Raw genomic sequence first — 26,515 nt, 5'->3', positions numbered from 1 at the left:
GCCCACTTTTAAAAGAAGGTAATTTAAAACTTTTGCAAGCTGTAATTTGGCAGTCGTTGAAGATATCATGAAAGTAAAATTTTAACAAAAAATGTAATATCTTTACAGTATATAAGTAAATTATGTCAAGATTCAACTCCAGTAATGATATGGTGCAACAAAATACAAAAATAAAAGAAAATTTAAAAATGGGCGTGGCTCCGCCCTTTTCATTTAATTTGTCTAGGATACTTTTAACGCCATAAGTCGAACAAAAATTAACCAATCTTTTTGAAATTTGGTAGGGGCATATATTTTATGGCGTTAATTGTTTTCTGTGAAAATGGGCGAAATCGGTTGATGCCACGCCAGTTTTTATACACAGTCGTCCGTCTGTCCTTCCGCATGGCCGTTAACACGATAACTTGAGCAAAAATCGATATATCTTTACTAAACTTAGTTCACGTACTTATCTGAACTCACTTTATCATGGAATGAAAAATGAACGAAATCCGACTATGACCACGCCCACTTTTTCCATATCGAAAATTACGAAAAATGAAAAAAATGCCATAATTCTATACCAAATACGAAAAAAGGGATGAAATATGGTAAGGTAATTGGATTGGTTTATTGACGCAAAATATAACTTTAGAAAAAACTTTGTAAAATGGGTGTGACACCTACCATATTAAGTAGAAGAAAATGAAAAAGTTCTGCAGGGCGAAATAAAAAACCCTTAAAATCTTGGCAGGTATTACATATATAAATAAATTAGCGGTATCCAACAGATGATGTTCTGGGTCACCCTGGTCCACATTTTGGTCGATATCTGGAAAACGCCTTCACATATACAACTACCACCACTCCCTTTTAAAACTCTCATTAATACCTTTAATTTGATACCCATATCGTACAAACTCATTCTAGAGTCACCCCTGGTCCACCTTTATGGCGATATTTCGAAAAGGCGAACACCTATAGAACGAAGGCCCACGCCCTTTTAAAATACTCATTACTACCTTTCATTTGATACCCATATCGTACAAACGCATTCTAGAGTCAACCCTGATCCACCTTTATGGCTATATCCCTAAATGGCGTCCACCTATAGAACTATGGCCCACTCCCTCATAAAATACTCTTTAATGCCTTTCATTTGATACACATGTCATACAAACACATTCCAGGGTTTCCCTCGGTTCATTTTTCTACATGGTGAATTTCCCTTACTTTGTCTCCACAGCTCTCAACTGAGTATGTAATGTTCGGTTACACCCGAACTTAACCTTCCTTACTTGTTCTCTTTAGAAATTTATTTAGTCAGAACATATGTAAATGAAAAAATGAATTTAACTTAGTAATAGAAAAGAAATTAAAAAAAATTATTAGAAATTAGCGTTTTTACAACCCCCTTTTAAAACCAAGGCCTCACTGTGATGCATTTGCATGTCGTAAAATAGCTTGTGTTGTTTTTTTAAGCCACCACAAGACACAGCAGGTAGAATTGAAATTGCCCCTACCCAAAAGTTCTACCCAAAGGGGGGGGGGGGGGCATCAGAAGTCGTTTTAGAGGTATGGTTCCTTCGGCAAAGTTTCTTATTTTGATCCCTAAAATACGATTTTCATAGAGCAATGAGCGATTTTTAAATCGACCCGCCCTACTGTACAAACAACCGTTATCCAATCAAACTTAATATACTCTGTACGCTCTGCTCAACTGAGTATAAAAATACATTAAACGAAAAAGTTGAAATTGTGAATATAAAAAGCGCATCAAATTAATAATATTGTAATAAATAATCCCAATGTCATAAAATATGCTTCAATGCCCCTCGAAAATGACCAAGTTTGTGCTATAATTTCGAAAAGTACTTTTGAAGCATAAGGTAGACCTACTTGAGCTAATAAATACAAAAACGTGAAGAACAGGTATGTTAATTGGTTTTTTATGAAAATATGAAACTCCTTACATACAGTTTACCTTTAGCTACCGCCAACTGAGAACTCTAAGATAGACCAACGACTCACAAAGCGGTTTTAGTTCCAATGTCGGTTGCCGATAAGAACATATCCTGTGCCGAAGCTAATCACCGGATCAGATATTCAAAGCTGCGATGGAGACGGCCATCTTATACAGTAAAATCTATTCTAGCCTCACAACAGCCATAGGGATAAAACCTTAGGAAGACATCTGCAAAAGACAACTGTCTGTAAAGGTGATGGATGTCATAAACGATTATATTCCTGCTGCCTTCCAAAGTCCAAGGAGCTATCTTCCTGATATCAGTGCGCTAGTCAGAGGCGATTTTAATGTCCACTGCGAGCTCTGACATTCCAATTAGTCAACTGACACTAGAGGCAAGGAATTAGCACAACAAATAAGTAAAAGGACATTCAGCACGTTATATGGTGGTGCCTCCGCATGAATAATATGAAATTGTCTCGGCTCGCCAGGGCAGGACTTATCAACTGCTTTGCTGGCAGCCAATGTTTACTTTCATATCCAGCCATCTGCTCATACTCCTCTAAATAAAACAATCTGAAAATTTAGAGCATTCCTTAACTTTAAAAAAGCAATCTTAAATGAATACCGATCCCGACTGATGTGCCTCAAGGCAAATTCGCGTTTCGCAACGTCAGAGCTTCGGATTCGGCTCGCTTGTTGTTGTTGTTGTAGCAGTGCTTCGCTCCATTCAATAAGTGCGATCACTCTTTAATTGGCATCATCGGGAATCCGAGGAAACTTCGACCAGCTTCATCACGGCTGGTAGATTAACCGAAATCAGACCTTATTTCTCCGCGAATCAGCATCCATAGCTATAGAATGTGACTTAGCGAGACAGCTCGTCTCTGGAGATCCCTATATTTGAATTCTAAACACCGACATGATATGAATGCCAAACGAGCACAAACGTGCCAAGTGGAAAAAGTACCCAAGGAACTGAAAACATCGCGAGAGCGTTTTCTGCAAGAAATTTGTAATGCATTGTACAGTTGACAAAGATAAATGTCGTGCAAATAGACGGGCTCGCAAGCTCGTGTTTGGCAGGCACTCCGAGTGTATTTCTGCCATGAAAAGCTCTCAGTGAAAACTCATCTGCCTCGCAGATGCCGTTCGGGGTCGGCATAAAACAAGTATGTCCCGTCCCGCCAATTTGTAGGAAAAAAATTAAAAAGGAGCACGACGCAAATTGGGAGAGCAGCTCGACCTAAAATCTCTTCGGAGGTTATCGCGCCTTACATGTTTTTTTTTTTTTTTTTTTAAACAGACGGGCTGTTGAACACCACCACAAGTGTCGCCCATCATCATCACCCCCACAGCCATTAAAGCCAATGCTAAAAAACTTTGACGATGACGGTCTGCTATCGCTCCTCTCACTAGTAGCGAAGACGTTGACGGCCGTTCTCCCTCGATTTTCCGCAAATCTTCAGTTAGACAGCCATCAGCATGGTTCCCGTAAACATCTTCAGCGTCCATCATAAGACGGTGGTAGCGCCACTTGAACGCTCCTCCAAGACTTAGGCGGTTTCATTCCTTCCCCTTTGTTTAAAAAGATGTACTGCAAATTATCTGAGTGCCTGCCGACCACGATCGGTATAATTTAGAAAGCAACCATCAAAGTCTAAGACAATTAAAAGGGAAGGGGTGCTACAGCGTGGTGCCTTGTCCTCACTAATTTCTACATATCGAAATATGAACTATCATCCAAAACAAACATTTTCTTCACAGTATTTCTATTTTTTTTGCGTTTCGTGCAATTCGACATTGTCAACGACCAAGATCAAACCCACTCTGGTAGGTGCAGATCACGCAAATATTGGACATTCACGTCGATGACGTTACACTATCGACTTCAGTCTCCCAAATATCTTAGATATCACCTTCGAAATCAGTCTTAACTTCACAGTGGTTTCCTTTTCGCATACGAAATGAGAGCACATTTGTGCTATGGTATGCAGATCCCTGATAAAGTACAAAGCCTCAACAAAATCCCAAAGGCGCTTGCCGGCATCACAAAAGATAAAGAAACGTGGCTAACAACATACAAACCAATTGGCCGAAAGGAAATCAAACGAGTCACTATAGCTCCATTTCACGCTGGATGCTGCAATAGGTCAGACTCTTAGTAATCCAATATCAACCCCGACACGCATGCCCTGCTACATAACACCAACCGCATCCCTATCATCCAAACCTGTTGAAACTGCAAGCTTCGCTAGAATACTCTGCTGACATTTTGTGAGTATTTACGCCTATTGCATGGGGCGAAGCACTGTTAACACAACAACAACAACAACAGCTGAATAACTATTGCTTGGTTACACCCGAACTTAGATACTCTTACTTATTTTCACAACATATACGTTAAGAAAAGTAACCCTGCAGAGAAAATTGGAGATAAACACCCGAAGCAACAGTTTCGTACTACGGGTTAAATGACTACCTCCGAACTGGTGTTAATCGGACTGATGCAAAATGTGAAAGTTGGTAGTCGCACTTGTAGGAGCGGTTCTTAAGTCTGACGCACGTTTTTGGACCAATTATTTAATGGATGCGACTTTTTCAGCACCACCTACTAATGAACTAGAACAGAATTAGAACTAGTACAGTCGCTTAATGCGATAGTTCTGCGCTAGCTTGGAACTAGTGCAAATCGATGCAGGGAAGATATAAAAGCTTTGTGAAGGAGAAGGAAATGGCATAGCAATAAAAATGTAAAAATGTTCTAGTTAGAACAAAAGCTATTATTGTCTTTAATTAAAACTCAATTTTGTGGAAAGCAAGAATATAATTCTTAGAAAAAACAAAACAATGGGCATGTAAAGGCGAAAAATTTCCTTGGAAGAAGGAGTAGAAAAAAGCTACATGCACACAAATACCTACAAAAGCGCATGTAAATAAACATATAAGTATGTGTGTTGAGTGCAGAGCTGGAAAACAAGTAAGGGCGGGAATGTCTTCGCCTGCGCCGAAGGCCTCATACCTTTCATGAATGGAGCTGAACAATAATCTGATAAAATTTCAAAAATTCATAAAATCTAAACAATCAGCTATATGGGATATATGTTATATATTTAACCGATCTTGGTGATTTTTTCAGACGACAATGTACGCCTTAAGTATACGTAAGAACCCTGTGAAATTTCAAGTTTCTTGCTGTTAAAATGAAATGAATGTCTGGGACTGAGACTGGGACTGGGACTGGGAAAAAGGGATGGAGAAGAATAAGTAGAACTGGAGAGAAGAGAGAAAGAGGTAGAGTTAGACGAGGATATAGAGATATGCATAAATGGAACGGAAAAAAGGTGAAAAAAGAGAAACGCAAAGGGAAGATTGAATAAAAAGATAAGGAAAAGGGGAGAGAGGAGAAGGGAGAGTAAGATGTTATGCCGATAGACCAAAGGTAGGGCAGAGCAACGTCTGCCGGGTCTGCTATTATAATATATATATTTATATTTTATTTATTTATTTAATTAATTTATTTATGTACAACTAAGACTTATTAGTCTTTTATATGTATCACCGATCCTGACAATTTTCGCAAACAACAATGCAGGCTGCATATGTCGGCATCTGCTGAAATTTCAAGCTTCTAGCTGTTATAATGGATAAGAACTGACAAAAATCCTCTTATCTGAAAAATCGATTGTATTACAGATATATATTATTCTGCTCCAATTCGGTCGGTTCCGATAAATAATTAATCGGACACCAAAATAAACTCCCTTTCCAAATTTCATGAAGATATCTCGAAAATTGAGAGATTCGTTTGCGTTCAAACAGACACACAGACAGAACGACATGGCTAAATCAACTCAGCTCTTCATTCTGATCATTTCGGTATACTTATTGGTGGGTGTATTTCTTCTCCTTTAAAGACTTACAATTTTCAGATTCGTGACAAACTTAATATACCATTTAATTTTCATGAAGACCAGGGCACGTCTTTTATATTTAAAACCCACTCATCTGCTCAACTGCGAGTCAATCAATGAATCGGAGTAAACAGAATTGAAGCGAATCCTAAAAGCCTACATAACCGCTGACCCCTCGATAATTTCCCGTTTAGTCATTTACTATTTATTCACCAAAATACAAATTTGTTCGCTTGAATGTGCGTATGTTTGTAGTAAAAGTAAATAAATACATTTCCAAGTAATTTAATTACATCATTAAAATTTTCCACCTGATAAGCAACTTGAAACGGCGAAGGAAACCAAAGTTTCATCAAAAGGTGAAAGCAACGACGGCGAGAGCCTCGTCCAATAAAAATATAATTATAATGTTTGCTTGAGAATAACGTCGCTGTAAAAGACCACTGAGTAGAGGAGAAAAGGAAGTATGTATATACAAAGTCAAGAGCATGGTGTATCAGGAAAGAATGTTATAAAAAGGCAAATAAGACAATATAAAATACTCATATGCGAATGTACGTATGTATGTGTAAATCAGTGAAAGGAATATTGCAGTGCAATTCTAGTGCCTTGTGAAAAACAAAAGTTTGTAAAAATGAAATCAAAATAAGAATTTTATGTAACTGCATTTGCATTACGATTAAAACTCCGCTGCTATAGACGAATACCTACTAAAACAACAATATGATGCGCTTCAAATTAAAATAAAAAAATAAAAATACACGACGCGATATACCTCTGAAGAGATCTAGGCCGAGCTTCTCTTCCAACTTGTGTCGAGCTTCATAGATAGATTTTATATTGATGTTTTATCGGTGTCTGTTTCATAACGAACCGACGAGTCGTCGTCGGTGATTTGATAGCACCCCGATAACAAATCGATAACTTTTCGAGAATAAATCGATAACTTTTCGATAACAATCCGATAAATTTTATTCAAATTCGATAACAAGTAGATAGATAGTCGATCACTTTTTAATAATGGGTCAATTATTGTTCCATAACAAACTAATAACACACCGATAACAAATTGGTAATACTACGATAACAAATCGATATCTGTTTGATAACATATGCGCAACTTTTCGTAAAATAATCGAAAGGAAAATGAGGAATATTCTACAGGTATTCACTCTTAAACTCGTCTTTTGGCTACCAGTTTTTTGCAATCATTGCTAAAGTGGGCTAAAAAAAAAAAAAAAAAAAAAAATAACAGTCGCCCAAATGAAGAACTGCCGACAAGAGCTGATCGATACGCACGTTTCCGAAGGTATTAAACAGGTTTTCTCTATAAATGCCCCACTGTAAGTGTGGTCTGCGGTGGTCACAACTGACGTAAGGAAGGTGATACAATTCATTAGTTTTATTCATTTATTCATTCATTCATTTATTCGGCATTTTCCGTATATCTATGTATGTACATATTAAAATAACATCGTAAAAGCAAACAATTTAATCTTATATATATGGGATATATGTACAAGTAGATATAGGAAAAGTTAAGACATTTTTATGCTAATTCAGCATAGTGACAAATGTCAATTATAGCAAATATAAAAAATACATGGTTTAAAATCGGAAAACGTAAGACTTGACCTGAGTGTGTCCTCTGTAGTCACTGCTGGCTATATAACCACACGAAAAGAAATCTAAAATTTTCTCTGATTGTACTAAACCTGAAATAGGAGGATACATTACCTCTACGTAACTCTGCGTACTATGAAAGCTACTGCACTGAGTCCAGTATTTTGATTTAAAGTTCACCAACCAGGTAGCTGAAGTAGCAGACCATCTCTTTTTCTATCTCCATTTCCATCTCTGTCTCTGTCTCCATCTCCATCCCCGTTCCCATATTCATCACCCACCCCTTCTCCATCCCCTTCCTTCTCAATCTACCTCTACCTGTCGCTATCTCTACTCATGCCTCTCACTCTACCTCTTCCTCTCACTTTACATCTATCCCTCTACTTATACCTCTCACTCTACCTCTTCCTCTCACTCTCACTTACTTCTACCTCTCTCTCTACCTCTGCCTCTGACTTTCCCTCTCTCTTCCCCGCCCTTTCCCCTCCTCCTTCCTCTTTACACATGTTGTTGTTATTGTAGCGTTAAGGACACTCCTCGATGGCCTTGGGGAGTGTTATCGATGTTATTGATGGTCCTTTGCCGGATGCAGATCCGGTACGTTCCGGTAGCAAGCAAAATTAAGGTACTAGCCCGACGATCTTGGGAACGACTTGGTATGGCCACATGAAACCTCTAGGCCAATCCGCTCTCCTACCCTCTACATCAATGAGGAACTTGGGGTTTGGAGGCTATATATTGCGCTGGCAATCCCTTGCATCAATTTGGTATTTTAGTCGCCTCTTACGACTGGCATCCCGACTGCCTGTATATTCTAAGCTCAATAACCCGCTAGGGTTTCTCTTCACCCTCTTTGGCACTCCCTTTCGCTAACATGCATCTCCTTCTTGTCTTTCTCCTCCTTTTATATCGTGATGTCTATGTTTTTCCGTTTCGAATGCTATTCAACTTCTCTGCTCTTTACTTTTCATCAGCCCTCCCTTCTTCCTTTCCTTCATTTCTTTCCCTCTTCCACTCCTTCGTTCAGTTTCTCATCTTCCTTTTCTTTTTCTGTTCTTTCCCTTTTCGAAAATAATGACAGCGTGAAGTGCCCACCTATGCTATAAAAATAAATACATATGCATACATATATTTATTTTCCTTGTAGCTTCAGGTTAATTGTGAATTTCCTTCTAGTGTGTATACTTTTTACACCATCTCCTCCGCACAGATGCCTGTACAATACCAGCCAGCTTCATGTCATCCCAAGTGAGTGAAAAATATCAGAAATTACTCTGAAATTCTCACTCGGACGTGTGTAATCTACGTTGGCAGCAGGGAATTGCGTATAATTTATAGCGGTGAGAAAATTTCGCACACGCACTAACACATACATATGGTTTACATACATAAATCCTTGCGCCATATGCATTAAGTCGTACATTCATACAAATTTATCATCCTGCAGTCTACGCAATGTGTCACGCATTTTAATTACAAAATAAAAGAAGCATTCCGCTATAAAGAGAGAGTTGGTGGTAAATGAGGTGAAGCAAGTGAAAAACAAAAACAAAAAAAAAAACAAATTTTTAAGTAAATGTTTACAGTCCGAAAATTGCAGTTCGCGTGACAATAAAAAAATGCAAATAGCCAGTACAGCCACTAAAAAGAAAATGCTGCACAAATAAGCACAATGAGGAGAGGGAAATGAAGAAAGAATGGAGAAAAGTATGTTGATGACATCTGTACACAGACATACTTATTTACATGTTTATTAAGTATTGTCACATCGATCAAGATAAATTATGTTTATCGCTTGAAAGATGGATGAAATTAAATTTTTAAAAACGCATATTAATGATGTTTATGGGAAAATCAATTGTAGATCAGCTTTAACTAAATGACTATCACCCTATGACCCAAGTTAAGTTATGGTATTGCTGTAAAAAACAAAAAAGGTTTCAAAATTTTGAACGAAGTTAAATTAGGATCGATAGCATAATTCGTCCACTGAGTGGAATATTTCTCTTTAATTTGCCCTGTCATCGGTGTCGAAGTAGGCATACCCTTAGCAGTAGCCAAGGGGAATATCCAAAGCTTCTACTTGAAGAAAGCACAAACAAAGTGGAATAACATCACCACTTGTGCAGTATCAAAATCCATTTGGCCAAACTATAATGGAAAGAGGACGAGAAGTCTTCTGAACAAATCCAGGGCTAACACACGCAAACTGATAGCAGTCTGTAACGGTCATTGGGCAGTAGGTACGCATGCGGAAAAGATGTGCATTCCGTATGACGATTACTGCAGAAGCTGCAAAGATCCAAATGCCACGGAGACAGTAGAACACTTTATGTGTAAATGCCCGGCTCTGGCTAGAGCCCGTCTAAGGTTCCTTGGAACCCCGTTTCTAGAAGACTTCAGAGGGTTATCTGTGATAGCAATCCCGAATATTCTTAATTTTATCAACAACTCTGGCTAGTTGTAATACATTGACCGTAACATTTCGCAGGTTTTTATTTTTTATTACATGACATCAAACGGCTTTAAATAGCTACTTGGTCGACCAGAGTCGCAGCCATTTCACCTACCTACCTACCCTGTCATCGGGTGCTCTATATTCGAGATCTCTGCTTTGCCCGAAAGTTACTTAAAAATAAATTGTAATTTTCTTAGACTTGGCACGAAATTTCTTAGAATATCGATACAAGCTCCACCTCGGGGGATATGCCCAAGTTCGCTCCCCGACATTTCGCTAAAAGTTTGGCCTTAAATTTCTAAATTTTTCTGTAAACATTCTAAACAGCTTATTGGGTTTCCATTTATTTTCCCAACTTCAAGTTTATTGCTCAAGAGATAGTCTCTTTTCTCTTAATTGTCGTGGTGTTCTGAACAATGCTCCAGATTGCAAGCCTTAATTTTATCAGAAAGTTAATCAAAAATCCGACGCCATATTACCGATTTGATCTGCCATCTGCTGCATTATGTTTTCTTAAGATCTGAAACTTACTCAGAGGCTACACGCAGTTTTGTTCGAATATTCTGAATATATCCACAGGTGGGTATTTTCCTACCCATTGCATTCTGATGAGGTTCTGAGCTATGTATCAAACATGAAGCCCCAGCTCAACTGAATTAGACTTGAAAACGTATACAAAAATTCCCCAATCTCATAACTTTCTAAATAATTCGTTCCGTGCGTTGAGAAACTGGTTGTTGATTATTGCTAACTTCCGCAGCTCATGCAAAAGCTGAACATTTGAACAAAATTGATTGGATAAGTTCATCTTGACCGTGTTGTTGTTGTTGTAACTACAAAAACACTCACCGTAGGTTTAAGGGAGTATTTAGGATGCAGGCAGTGCTTTGCCGGATATGGATTCGCATCATTACAGTTTTAATACCTTCTGGTACTAGCCCGACTGCTCGCGAACGGCGTTATTGACCCTCGAGAATATGGATTCTTGTCACCTCCTATGACAGGAATGGAATATTGTAAGGCTCAGGGCCCGCTGTGGCTTTCACCCTGGCTTCTCTGCGCTTTTACTGAACATTTCCGTAAAAATAAGTCTAAAAAATGTTATTGGGTAGGGATATCATAACCTAAAAAAAAAAATGGCGTTAAACGAGCCTAACTTTCCATGACCAAGCATCAAATGCCCAGAGAAAGCCCGAAGTCTCTTCAACTCGCGGTTTCATTTAGGGGACAGCTACGCATGACTGTTGCTACTTTCTCCGAATACAGATGATTTTTATTCTGGTCCAGTTCGATATTACCTTCAATGACAGAGTACGTATTGTACAAGAACTTCTAGTTGCAAGCCGTTTTATTACGGATAGTCGCGGCTAGTACAATTTAGCAGACCAATAACTTACCGTGGGTTGAGTGGTAGCTCCCCTGCAACGGAAGCACACTTGGACAACGTTGATACCACATAAGGTAACATTGACGTAAGTTTTGGTTAATTAGAGAATCGTTGTGTGGCAACGATGTAGTTTTACCCCAGCGGGTTAGGGGGTCAGATTATATACCCGCGGTAGGTATGCCTGTCGTAAGAGGCGACTAAAATACCAGATTCAAGGGGCTGTGTAGCGCAACCCTTCAGGTTGCCAGCGCAATATATAGCTTCTCCAAACCCAATTGTCAACCTCACCTATCCGCGGCGAATCCTGTTTCACTAACAAACGAGTCTCTGGCGACCCCAAGCTCCTCATGGAACTTGGGGGGGGGGGGGGGGGGGGGGGGGGGAGGGAGGTGATGGCCTGAAGGTTTAATGTGGCCACATAAATCGTTCCCGAGATAGTCGGGCTAGCACCTTAATGGTGCTGTGGTGCCGGAGCGTACCGGATCTGTATCCGGCAAATGACCATCACATCGATAACACTCCCCAAAGCCTTCGGGGAGCAAGCTTATCGCTACATCAACAACAACAACAACAACAAAGATGTAGTGTCGAATAAGATGCATTTCGATCCTTGATAAGTCATTCGGAGATAGGAAGCTTACACCGAAAACTTTCGTTTATTACTGGAAAAACATCATGATCCTCAATGTATCTGCAGCAAGGCAGGGTTTTAAGTCAATTGAGACGTACCGGATATGCTCCCATTGGACCGTGATTCTCAGAAGCTCAGTTAACATGTTTGAACATATATGAACCTTGGTCAACGAAACTCAATGGTTTTCGCAGACCGCTTGCTACACACCTGTGGCCAAAAGGATCTCGCTGCCCTGCAAGTGATAGTGCTTGTAGGGTGCTTGTCTGATTTAAGTTTAGCTAATTACTTTATTTTATTTGAACTTAACTGTTATACCACTTTGATTTTAGTATGTTCATATGCATAAATTTGTTTTAGACAAAATTTTTTGTTTTTATATTTTATATAAAAATCAATTATTTATCCCCGCAAACATTAAGTATAGTTTCCAGATATAACGAAGAGTGTATTAGATGGATTGGAAGAGAGGATGGGATTGGGAGTAAGAATGTGACTGACAGGGAGACTGAGACTAGGTCCTGGATTGAGACGGTGACTTGGATTTGGATTTGGATTTGTACTTGGTATTGGACTTGGACTTGAACCTGAGCTTGGAATTGGAATTGAAATTGGAATTGGACTTCTACTTCGACTTCCACTGGGACTTGCACTTGGATTTATACTTGGACTTGGATTTGGTCTTGAACTTGGACATGGACTAGGACTTGGATTGCACTTGTAAATGGACTTGAAGTAGGACTTAGACTGGGACTTAAACTTAGACTTGGCCGTGGACTTGGACTGGAGCTGGGACTGAGACCGGGACTTACACTTGCACTTGTTCTTTCACTTGGACTTGGAATAGCACTTAGATTTGCACTTGTACATGGACTTAAACTTAGACTTGGACTTAGACTGGGACTGGGACTGGGACTGGGGACTTGCACTGGCACTTTCACTTGGACTTGGACTCGGACTCGGACTTGGGACTTTAACTTGTAGTTGTGCTTGGTTTTGGACATGGCTTTGGGCTGTACGGGGAATAACGGATGCATAAGGATAACCGGAGACTGAGAAAGAGATAGAGTGAGGCGAAGACAGAGAGATAGGGATAGATGAGACGGGAGAGGGAGAAGGAGGTGAAGCTAGAGAGAAAAGACGTGAGGGAAAAGATGGACAGGGAGAAACAGACGCCGAGAAAAAGAAAATCAAAGGGACGTGTGAGTTAAAGGGTAAGTCTGCCGGGTTTGCGAGTGTTAATATAAAAGATGCATACTAACACATTCTTACATAGCATGTATAAATGTAATTTAAAAAAATTCTCGCGGTTGATATTCGCTCTATTATCCATACTCTGGTTGAGCCACGATGAGGAGTGCCTCAAGTGCAAATAAATCATCTTAACGGCTTTGTGGAGTGTACACTTGATACGGTCACTAGATTCAAATGGAAAATACGCAGCTATATAATACCATAAAGTATTTGTTTTTTCATGCGTGTGTGTGTGTGCGTTACTTATTTGCATTTACGTATGTTGACATTTCACGGTGAAAATACCTTTCATTCCTTTATATGCATTTAGCACCGCCATTGTTATTGATGATGATGGCATCGCCAGATTGAACCCGTGCATATACAGACATCGCACTACAACTGGTCGTATTTACAATTCACAATAGTTACGTTCCATTGAGACTTGAGCGAGGTACGGATAGAAATTTAACATGCAACAACAACGTTGTGATCCTGATATTTATCTGGTTCAATTTCTGATCCGTATAGCAGTTCTGTTTGTTTCGTTTTCTGTAGTAGATTTTTTGACAGCTAACCACTTTTGAGTTGGTAGCACTCATGGCTCAACTATATGGTTGGTTCATCTCTACAGCAACAACATACATTTGTTCACATTGCCAAAATCAGAGTGTTGCTGTTAGACGAATGGAATGGAATGAAATCATAAAACTTAGCAGCATTTGTATGTAGTAAGAAAATGTTGTAAATTCGTTGGTTTCATTTTAAGTTTGCCATCTCCTTCCTACAATCTCTACTACAGTGAAATGAAAAAAATAAAATCAGCTGGTGAGATGAGCCAACCATATAGTTGAGCCATTGTAGCACTGAACTAAATATGTGTACATTTGTGTATACATAAAAGAATTCGCCATATTTAAAAGCAAAAACACTGAAAGAGTAAACAACTTGAAGATGATGTAAGGAAAATAAATAGTTTGCTTACATGCGAAACTATTTATATGTTAATAATTCTATCAGTATCTTAAAATTTTGTGTACGTTTCTTCTTATTTTCAACAAAACAGATGTTTTATATTAGTGCTGCCAGTTCTCATAAAGTTGATCCAGATCGTTCCAATGAGATTTGAGCCAGAGCCAGAGCTCGATAAACCAATGGAACGGCCCTAATACAATTGTTCACCATCCGCTGTAGTGTCCATAGAACTGCAAAAATATATTTATGGTATAGTATGTATGCATTTTTCGTAATCTCTACGTCTCTTGAAGCTCTTGAAGTAATAATTAAATAAGCAAATAAAATAAAAGTCAAGGGCTTTATAACTTAATTAAGTGCACATATACATAGGCAAATACATATACAAACGTTTAAAATTTATGGGACGAAAGCTTTGTGAAAAGTTTAGATATTCTTTTTTATAAGCTTTAACTTACTTTCACTTGGCTGTTTAAATTTGTCTTGCAAGTTTAATTTGATACACTTCCATGTGCCCGATTGAGCTGAAATTTGCACATATGTATAACTCCGATGACGATGCAATATTACTTTACGAGAATTCGACAAATTAATCGATAATAGAGTTATCTGTAAAGATTTGTAATCACAAGGGAATAAAAGCCTAAGTCCTTGGTTTAGAGGGATGGTGAATAACCTACAGCGGCTCAAGAACGAGGTAACTTCGCTTTGTTTGTATATACAACGAACGTAGAAGTTAGGCTGTTATCGCCCAATGTTGCATACTTTTCTGCGCACTTGATTTTGTTTTACAGATTTAACTCACAGAGCAGAGATCTGCAATTAGTAGTTGTAAACTGAACGCGACATAGGCAAAGTCGCAATAAAATATGATTTTAAGTAGTTAGCACTGTTTGACACAATTTTATATGTGCTCTCTGCCAAAAATGCTTCAACTAATTTAGTCAAATTTTATTTCGATTATGAATATGCCCCAATATATTCGCATCATGATATAAAAAATCGTGTACTCATACTCATTCAGGGTTATTTAAACCTAGCGATTCGTACCAGTAATTTGGTTGAGAGTCTTTTTCATCCTGACACCGCATTAGCGTTGAACGCGAAAGATCTGACGACCGAAGATGCTGATATCCGAAGTGAAGCCACTTTTGGCAAACACATACGATATGTTTTCTCGAAAATCTGTATATTCATATGAATGTATTTAACGTTTTGTTGTTGCAAGAACACGTGAACATGTGTATGCACATACATATATACAAATTCATTTAAATGAGTTGAACAAAGCATGGGGCGCATTCCAAAAGCGCAACTGCTGGCGAAGTTGATTTGTGATAACTTCTTGGAACGCACAGTTGCAACTTTACGACAAATTAGTGAGCATACAAATTTTCCGCTCTATTCACTCAACGTTTTTATCGATTGGTTGTTGACAGTTGGCGCAACGTATCGTTTCAAAAGCACAATATCTTTCACTCAGCTGATAACTGCAATTAGCAAGATCCATTAGTTGATGGAACAAAAAACAATGATCAGAAAAGCGTGTTAAATTTTGATGGTATAATTAAGAACATTTAGGACCTCCTTTTCTTGTTATCACAATGTTAACACGCTTTTATTAGAACAATTAGGACTGTGATATAAACTGTAAGATTTAATAATTTAGGTATAAAGTTTTAATATATAATTATGTACAATATGGAATTTTTTTGTCGCAGACGAAGAAGCCTAATTATCGTTAAAGGCTACAATGAACTTATTAAGTGTTATATTTCTTTACAGTCAATTTATTTTTTACATTTTAGTTAATTTTATTAACCAACAATAAAAGCTTATTTTTAAAAAAGCTGCTTTTCTTTTTCTTTAATTTTATTTAAATTGCAATTTATACTGCTGTAATGATGTATTGCAGTGGTGACCATACCCACATAGTCATATTTCATATTTGTACTGGCGCCCCCTATGGGCTCTATCTTTTCTATACAGATTCGTTCAAAAGTGCCTCGAAAAGCAGTGAATTCCCCTCTGAAAGCACAGCTCATTCAAATCAAATGAAATATTTTTCTAGGTTAATGAAAACTCTTTTCGAATCAATTCACAATTTTTCCAAATCAAATGAAACTTTTTTATATCAAATGAAACTTATTCTAAGTCAAGTGAAACTTTTTTTAAATGAAATGAAACTTTTTTCCATTCAAATAAATATTTTTTTCAAAACAGAGAAAACTTTTTTCAAGTCAAACGAGGCATTTTTTAAACCAAAAGAAACTTTTTTAAATCAAATGAAACTTTTTCTTATTCAAATGAAACTTTTTTCTAGTCAAACGAGAATTTTAAACCAAAAGAAACTTTTTTTAAATCAAATGAACCTTTTTCAAATCAAACGAAACTTTCTTCAAAACAAATGAAACTTTTTTCTAGTCAAAGGAGACTTTTAAACCAAAAGAAACTGTTTCTAAATCAAATGAAACTTTCTAATTCAAATGACACTTTTTTCCAAACAAATAAAACTTTTTCCAAATCAAATGAAGCTTTTTTAAAATCAAATGAACCGTTTTCTCAATCAAATGAAACTTTTTCAATTTAATTGAAACTTTTTCCAAATCAAATGAACCTTTTTTAAATCAAATGAAATGAAAAAGAAATAAAACGTATGTTTGTTTAATGGTGTGTTCAGTTTAAGAAAAGAAAGAAACATTTTCTCTTAGAAAACATAATAATTGAAATTCAATTATTATAAGCCGGTGTTAAGCTCATGAATTCTTAAATATAAGTATAAACAAATTAAACTTTTTTCAAGTCAAACGAGGCATTTTTTTAAACTAAAAGAAACTTTTTTTAAATCAAATGAACCTTTTTCAAATCAAATGAAACTTTCTTCAAACCAAATGAAACTTTTTCTTAATAAAGTGAAACTTTTTCTAATTCAAATGAAAAATTTTCCAAATCAAATGAAACTGTCTTCAAGTCAAATAAAACTTTTTTCAAGTAAAAAAAAAAAAAAAACAATAAAAATTATTGTTCTGGCCTTGAGGTCGAATCGAACCTTGAATCCTTTATAGGCCGATGAAACAAAAACAATTGCCAAACGAAACATTTTTTAAATCAAATGATCCTTTGTCTTAAACAAATGAAACTTTTTTCAAATTAATTTAAACTTTTTAAAGTCATACAAAACTTATTTTTAACGGAAGTGAAATTGAACTGAAACTTTTTCTGTGATGCCCATCAACATCATCCTTCGTCATACGATGTTTTCCATCAACCTTCCCAACAGCGAAATTTGTTTGGATGTCTTCTCAGTGACGCGTTGTATTTTGCGCGCAGTAAGTAAGGGAGGAATCTAGTTTTACGTGTTAATTTCTAGAGAAAGTTTCAGGGCAAACTTCTTCCGGTATGATCTTTTTTTCTAAAAGTATCAACGCATGTATTTTCCGCTGTCAGCGGGAGTCTGCAAAAGTTTTGCCACTGTTTTGTGCATATTCTTAGCCGATTGAGCTTTCCGTGGGCTTATTGTATGTTTCGGGGGGTAATGACTGCATCAATGTCGTTCGCATAGGTGACGGAGTGAATCCTTAGACATTTGCAGATTGGAAATTTAACCGTTACTGGCGTTTTATAGGTCACAACTGAGTATTGATTCCTGTGCTGCTCAGCATATGACTTTCACGGTCTTCGGAACTCTGAGGTTTGGAATAAGAGGACACTAACTCTAAATTAGATAGAGAAATATTGGATTTGAAATCACCTCTGTTCATATTTTGCTGTCGACCATGCTTTACGATCGGTATGAAAAAATCGACAGCTATGTTATGCTATTGAACTAAGGCTCCTTCTCAATGGGAATCGCTTAGTCGAAAATTGGCAATAGATGACGAAATGATGATAAGCAACTGGCGTGATTTTTTGAACGGCCAAAACAGTTTAAACAGTTGAGTGTCAAGTGAATATTTGGCTAAAACTTTATAAGTAAATATTCACGGAGAAAGCTTTTTTCAAAATAACGTAAAAAATAACAGAGTAATGACTTAATTCGCTCTTTTAAGTATGCAAAATAATTCGCAGTTTCCTTTCTACCACAAGTCAGCAGCCGAATCGTGGTAAGGATGAATCGGGGGGCAGATGTCCAAAACTGTCAATGAAATGGGTACACGTTGGTCAGATGCCCCGTACCTAAATTCAGCGGTCGAATCGTGGGAGTGGTGAATCGATGAACGGATGACTGATGCCCAAAACAGCTGACAAAATTGGTGTGCAAGCGGTGAACGGGTTTCTGATTAACGGCGTGCGGAGGATGATGATGGCGATCTAAATCAACGCTCGTTGTTGAGCAAATGTCCAGCAATCGTTGGATTACTGAACCGGTATAACTCAACGTTGGATGATGAGCTGGTGACCGGTGATTGGTTGTCCAGTAATCGGTAGATTGGTGATTTTATGTTAAGCAACGATGTCTGGTGAATGGTGAGCCCTCATCAAATAACCGGTGGCGTGGTGAAGCGCTATCCACGATAACAGGTTAATCAACATAACCAAATCATTTAATCGATGGCCCCGACACGTAGGTACGGTAGTTAAGGACATACCAATGTCATTGAGATCCTTCTACTCTTACTGGATACCCAATCTCCGGAGCCACCAACCGCAGTATCAAAGGTGGATGGCCGTATCAGATCAGGTTTGGACAAATTATAGTATGAGCTGTATTCAATGCAAATCGCGCTTTTTATACCTATCTTGAGTGAAAAGTGCTTGCCTTTAAGTCTAAGTTAGGATAAACATTATGAGAAGTTTAAGGTCTCCGGATAGGCGAGCGTTATCCGAATGAAATATTTGCAAATGATCAATTGCATTGGTCCTGTACCTTGTTGCTCGCGGGCATAGTGGGTACGTGTGTAGTAGTAACTACACTGCCGTACTAAAAAAGAATGTGTTTATCGGCATTCTAACTAGAAGTGTGTTGTATATCTAGAGAGGAGAATTTTTCTTACGCTCTGTAGTACTTACTTCACATATGCACGTATTGTGAAAATTTGGTTTGAGAGCAGCTCTAGAACGATTTGCAAAATGTCATTTTATAAAATAGAGAAGTCCTAAAATGTCCGAAGTTGGCAATATTCCGACCTCAGAAAACTTTTTTGAATATTTTTCTCTAACACAATGTCCTCGTTAGTTGGTTGCTGTGCCGCCCGAACAACAAAAATCTGAGCCCAAGTATCACATGGGGTGCCATTTTCCTCCATTTCTCCTGGAACGAATTGCAGCTGTTTTAGTATTGTTAGTCGGTACTCAGTTTACACCACACATGTATCGAGCGCCTCTTTCTATGCTACCCTCCTTGGCACAGCTCCTGCAAATGCTGTTAAAAAGGATCTCCATTCTGTTCATGCAGACTAAGGGGGCATTGTACCGTGATTGTTGCAGTGCTCCTAATGATTTTTTCCTCCGTTAGTAGGTCCTCAGTTCTCCTGCTATCGTAATTCGGCCAGGTTTGCTTTGCTATCTTGCAGGTATCTGAGGAGTACAAGTTGGAGACAGCTAACTCCTGGAATGTCCTATGTACGTAAGTGGATGATGCGATTGACCGCTGCCGTTCCCTCCAGCAGTATCCCTGCTCTTGCAAGTACGTCTGCCGTTTGTTGCCCTACTTAGGAATAAAAGAAATTACAAGGCGCGATAGCCTCCGAAGAAATTTTAGGACGAGCTTCTCTTCCAAATTGCGTTGTGCGAGACGGGACCTACATGTTGTATGCCGAATCCAAACAGAAAAAAATCCTGAGTGCTTGCCGAATAACTGCCGAGTGGCGACTCCGCTTAGCAAAAAGTTTTTCTAATTGATAAAAAACCTGTTACTAAATTTTAAATGCTGTTTAAATAAATCCTATTAAAACGTGCTACAGAAATTATGTTTATTGCATAATTTTAGGCATAGAAAAAATTTTCTCATCAACACAAAATAAAAATATTTCTTTTCAATTTAGCTTAATTGGAATAACATCGTTAGCAAATTAAAACCAAACAGTTTAACGTGATAAAGCAAATAAAAAATTATAAATTCATCACTGTTTGATCTATCAACATTTTTATCTTGTTAACGAGACCACTAAAAGTTGTTTAAAAAATGAAAAAAAAAAGCTGGCAACAAAATAAAATTTTTACATAAATTTTGCAAACCGCGTAATAGCGATAAAAAGCTCAAAAACTATTTTTTGTGCCATAAATAAATTTCATATTTGATATTTTACACAAACTAAAAATTTATACATACATATTTATTTAACAACAAAAACAACAACATACAAGCAATAACTTTATCAGAGCAATTGAAACGCGACAGTCGAGTGGACGCAGCAGCCAAATAGTTGCATGTAAAAGTTAGCATACTTTTGGGAGTGCGAGGCATGAGACCAGAAAAATGTATGGCACTAAGCAGGCGAAGGAGACTGAAAATGGGAGCGCAACTCAGACACAAAATACAAATATTTTATGCATATTCAACAAGTTTGTTTGTTTTTCTATGCGTTCGTTTGTTTTTTTCTATGCGGCGAAATATTCTACCTGTGGAAAGATTTCGCGCTATCATCGTAGTGACGGTAGAAATGCCATTCTATGCCACTTGTGGCGTTACGTACAAACAGCAGATAAACGACTACCACCAACACTGAGCAAATAAGCAATATACACTAAATAAATAAATAAACAAACATACAAATTAACAAACAACCCAAGCAATTGGTGCCTCCCATAAATTCTGAAACACATTTTTTCAGAAAACATTAGTCAGAACCCTTTTTTCAGAAAGACAAAATTCAAAGGTCAAAACTCAGAATTCAAATCTCAGAAGTCAAATTTCAGAAAGCAAAATTCAGAAGTCAAAATTCAGAAAGTAATCAGACGACAGAAAAAACATAAAATTTTTCTCAAAATTCAAAAATGTTTATTTATTCCTTCAGAATTTATGGGAGGCCCCAATTGCTTGGGTTGTTTGTTAATTTGTTTATGTATAAAGAAAAAGTAGTACAATCCAAAATTTTGAATTGTGTGCAATAGCAAGCATGTAATTAATTAATTTTTTTCGCGTTTATTTTCTTCAAATGAATTTACAATTTTTGTTGTTATATCGGCCTACTGATTTGTGAGATCGCGGGTTCGAATCGAGCTCAAGGCCTAACAATAATTATTTTATCATTATTATTATGACACATTTTTTCTTAATTGAAAAAATTTTAAATTAGAACTAGCAGACCAGGCAGACGTTGTTCTGCCCTAAATTTGGTCTATCTGCATACATCTTAATAAGCTCTTTCCGTCTAACTCTGCCTCCCCCCTCTTATATTTTTCTTAATCTTTTATTCACTCCTCCCTCCGTCTTTTTCGATTCATCTATCTGTATTTCGTCTCACTCTATCTCTTTCTCAGTCTCCTTCTCCTACCCTCTTTTCTCTTCTCTCAAGTTCTTCTCATTCTCCTTCATCTCTTATTGCCAGTCCCAGAGGGTGGTCCTAATCCCAGTCCCAGTCCGTCTATGGTCTAGTTCCCGGAAAAAAGGATCGTAATACAGGCAAATTAATACACCAAATTTCAGGCAAATCGAATAGGACGTACATAAGTATATATATAGGTATGTGGGTATTATTAATTCATGTATTTATTTCGGCTTCGCATGCATATTTATCAGTTTTGCCAGGTCGATGCTACTAAATCGAATATTACAATGGAAATTACTTTAAAGCTCTCAGCAATAGTTTTCATTTGATATCCATAATACACACACATTGTACAGATATCCGGGTCGACGTTTTGGCCTATATCTCGAGACCCAGCGGTATAAAAATTACTCTGTACTAAAGCACACATCAACAGCTTTCATTTGCTATCCATATTACACACACCTTCTAGGGGTATCCGGTTCCACGTTTTGGCCTATATCTCGAGACCCTAGTCACACAGCGATATAAAAATTACTCTGCACTAAAGCACACATCAACAGCTTCAGTTTGATACCCATACTGTAAAACACGTGCTAGTATTACCCTGATCCACATTTTGGCCTTTATCTCGAGATCATAGTCACCCAGGGATATGAAAAGTATCCTGTACTAAAGCAATCATCAACAGCTTTCATATGATATCCATTTTATATAAACCCCTTTTTTTGGGATGTCCGGGTCCACGTTTTGGCCTATATCTCGAGACCCTAGTCACCAATAGGTATGAAAACTACACTGTGCTAAAGCACTCATCAACAGCTTTCATTTGATATCCATATTATATAAACACATTCTAGGGGTGCCCGGGTCCACGTTTTGGCCTTATATCTCGATACCCTAGTCACCAATAGGTATGAAAACTACCCTGTACTAAAGCACTCATTAACAGCTTTCATTTGATATCCAATTGTATAAAACATTCTAGGGGTGCCCTGGTCCACGTTTTGGCCTATATCCCGAGACCCTAGTCACCAATAAGTATGAAAACTACCCTGTAGTAAAGCACTCAGCAACAGCTTTCATTTGATATCCATATTGTATAAACACATTCTAGGGGTGACCGGGTCCACGTTTTGGCCTATATCTCGAGACCCGAGTCACCCAGGGGTACGAAAAATACTCAAAGTACTCATAAACAGATTCCATTTGATACCCATATTGTACAAACACATCCCAGGATTACCCACGTCCACGTTTTGATCTCAAGACCCTAGCCAGAACGGGATAAAAAGTATCGTATGTCCGTTCCCTGGTTATAAGCTATCTTTCCACCAATTTTCAGCCAAATTGGTTCATCCGTTCTTGAGTTATGCGTATGTAACTAACAGAAATCAAATTTCAGAAGTAATATTTCAGAAGTTAAAATTCAGAAAGTAATTAGACAGCAAGGGAAACATTAAATTTTGCGCAAAATTTTATGTTTTTTTGCTGTCTGATTATTTTCGGAATTTTGAATTCTGAAATATTACTTCTGAAATTTGATTTCTGAATTTTGACTTCTAAAATTTGACTTCTGAAATTTGACTTCCAAATTTTGACTTCTAAAATTTCATTTCTGAATTTTTGTTTCTGAGTTTTGACTTCTGCATTTTGGCATTCTGAAAAAAGGGTTCTGACTAATGTTTTCTAAAAAAATGTGTTTCTGAATTTTTGTTTTCTGAATTTATGGGGGAACCCAAGCAATTGCATCCAGAGTTAGAGCGCTGAACACAATTTCAGGTCTCATATAAATTTTGTGTGCTTGAAGAAGAGCAAGAATTAGGGTAAAATGGGATGTATGCGGAAATGCTGTTGCTCTAAAATTCGGCTATCTATGCAGTGCAAATACTTTAGGTTTGTTTGTGTATTGATATGCATAAGTGCTAGAGTACTTAATTAAACAGCAGTAAACAGGCGAATGGATGACCGGAAGCTGTGTTGATCACAATTGGCTTGTGTGTGTATTTCATAATGTTGCCTCCTTTTAGGCTCATATGGTTCTGCAAAATATTCCAAGTGTTGTGTTTGCATGGCAATATTGCACGCGAATTGACGCAAATTGTGGCATTTAATAGTTTTAAATGCATTTATGAAACACACATATGAACATTTGCTACTTGTTTGTGAGTGCTTTTATTAGCACAGCTGTTGCCAGCTGATTGGAAGTGATGTAGGCAATGTGATGTAGGCAATGTGACAGAGTCAAAGGAGCCTACGGGGCTATGTATGCCTGCAAAGGAATGCTAGGTAAAAAGTGGGTTCTGAGGTCAGACCTCTTGGCATGGATGTATAAGGCAGTTATTCGACCAATTCTGACATATGGGGCACTCGTATGGTAGAAGGTGGTAGATGTGAAATACATAATTAACATGCTAGGTAAAGTTCAACGATCTGCCTGCGGAGCGATCGCGGGGGCAATTAGGTCGGGCCCCTCGGAGGCTTTAAACGTGATATGCAATGTTCCACCGGTGGATCTCTTTATCAAGGAAATGGCAGCTCAAGGGGCCCTAAGGCTTCGGGAGTTGAGCCTCTGGAGGAAGCGTACATACGGGCACGGCCGTATTCTGCTCAATATTAACGACTCCCGCATCTTGTCAAAAACGGCCAAGGCTAGTTTTCGACACAAACTACACAATTCTCTTCCCCACAAGGAAAGATTGGAAATTGGATGACTCAGAGATTCGACATCTCAGTTTTCATGGACGGATCTAAAAAGGCTTGCGGAGTTGGAGCGGGAGTATTTGCGACTGTTCCGCACACGTCCTTATGTATGCGGCTTCCCGACTCGGCAAGCGTGTTTCAAGCTGAGATTTTCGCTATCCAAGGGGCGTGTAAAGCGTTAATGGATATCAATGGTAACGGTAAGAGGGTAGCCATTTTCTCCGATAGCTAGGCGGCTCTTGGAGCCCTCTGGTCAGAGTCGATATCATCAAAGCTGGTTGGGCAGTGTAGGGAGAGCGCCATGATTCTGGCGTGCCGGCAGATCGTTACCTTGATATGGGTGCCGGGGCATCGATACATACAGGGTAACGAGATGGCAGATGAGCTGGCACGGCTCTTGATATCTCAGGATAGAAGGAGGTCCTTGCACCCCTGGGACTCATCAATGGTCACATCTCCCAGCACTGGTTGAGTGAGGCCAACAATAGGTGGAATCGGTTGCGGACCTGTAGAGTTTCCAAGAGCATGTTGCCATTATATAACGAAAAAGGTCTATAGCTGTCCTTAAGATGAACAGAAGGGATACATCCAGAGTAATTGCGGTGCTGACGGGGCATTGGACAATTGGGGTACATGCGGCACGGATGGGACTGGAACACAATACCTCCTGTCGCAGCTGCAAGCGTCCGGAGGCGGACGAAACGGTTGAGCATCTGCTGTGCGAATGCCCAGGACACCGTCGAAGTAGAATGAAGTTTCTTGGAAAGCCCTTTGTCGAAAGCCTTCCAGAACTGAAGGATGTTAGGCCGGGAGAGCTTCTCAAATTTGTAAACTCCGCGGGATGGATATAGGGGGACGGGCTTCTCTGAGTCGCTTGGAAAATGGTTATTAGTCTTCTTACACCCTTTCTTTGGTTAACTCACGAGTTTGTGGTATCAAAACGGCGTATGAGCGCTAATTGGAGTCAACTGGGACTCGCCACTCCAACCAACCAACCAACCAACCAACCAGGCAATTGTGTGTTATGGTAACTTCAACAGCAAAATGCTACCAAAGCAGCGTTTTTTTTTTCCAAACCGAAATCGACACCGCAAGTCTTTGAAATCGTCCTCAAATTAATAAGAAAACCGTTATCATTTTAAACAATTTTTTCCAATCGAAACCTCAATCATTTGAAACCACTTTTTCAAATCCAAACAGAAACCGTAACATTGAATTTTTTGAGTAGGCTAGTGTGATCTAATTTTTCCGAGTACAAATAAAGATTTATTTTACCTTTCGCACGACGTTTCGCTGAATATTTCACCCTCTTCAGGGGCTACACTATTTTTATTTTCAAATAAATAAAGAAGCAAAATGTAACCGTTGAAACCGTTTTAAAACTTTTTTCAAGTTGAAGCCAAAACCGCAACCATTTGGAACGGTTCTTTTCAAAATCGAAACCGATTTTCAAAGCGAAACCGGTAAAAACTGAATTTTTTCTTCATTTCATGACTGAAACCATAACCGCTTGAAATCATTTTTTTCAGCTCGAAACCGAAACAGCGAGAACGTGTAATCCGACTTTTCAGATCGAAATCGAAACCGTATCATTAAAACATTGTTTTTTTTTTCAAATCGAATTCGAAGCCGTAACAGTTTAAAACAATTTGTTTTAAGTAAAAAATGAAACTATAACCGAAAGGGTTTTTTTAAATCGCAACAGAACCGCTACGGTTAAAACTGTTTGATCCGTTTTTTTTTTTTTTTTCAAATAAAAACAGAAACCATAACAGTTTGAAATCATCTTTTCTAACCGAACCCGTAATAGTTTAAAACAATTTAGTTTCTAAAAACTGAAATCCTTCTAAAAACGTGAAACCACCATTTAAAAACGTTTAACCCAGTATCGTAACCGTTTGAAACCGTTTAATTTTTCAAAACCCCAAATTTAACCATGGCCTAAATTGAACAATAATTAAACTGCTCAATCTCTCTTTGTTTCCAGAATGTAAAAAATGCTGCATTTTCAATATCGAAACCAAAACTATAACATTTAGGCTAGTGACCGCTACTCTGTTAATAGACCCAGTTACAGGACCCTGCACCGTGGTGTGATGGTAGCGTGCTCCGCCTACCACACCGTATGCGCTGGGTTCACACCCCGGGCAAAGCAACATTACAATTTTAGAAACAAGTTTTTTCAATTAGAAGAACATTTTTCTAAGCGGGGTCCA

At 38.1% G+C, this 26,515-nt stretch overlaps 1 protein-coding gene across 1 annotated transcript in view; it reads left to right on the top strand.

Annotated features, from left to right (window-relative positions):
• Nucleotides 1–26,515, top strand: part of timeout (circadian regulator timeout) — a 272,495-nt gene that overhangs the window by 231,154 nt on the left and 14,826 nt on the right. The gene's annotated exons all lie outside the window — the stretch shown is intronic.

Source organism: Eurosta solidaginis, chromosome 1 (assembly GCF_040869045.1).
Source record: "Eurosta solidaginis isolate ZX-2024a chromosome 1, ASM4086904v1, whole genome shotgun sequence".
NCBI lineage: Eukaryota > Metazoa > Arthropoda > Insecta > Diptera > Tephritidae > Eurosta > Eurosta solidaginis.
Note: the sequence above shows the minus strand (reverse complement) of the source record. Positions and strands in the feature narration are given on the sequence as shown.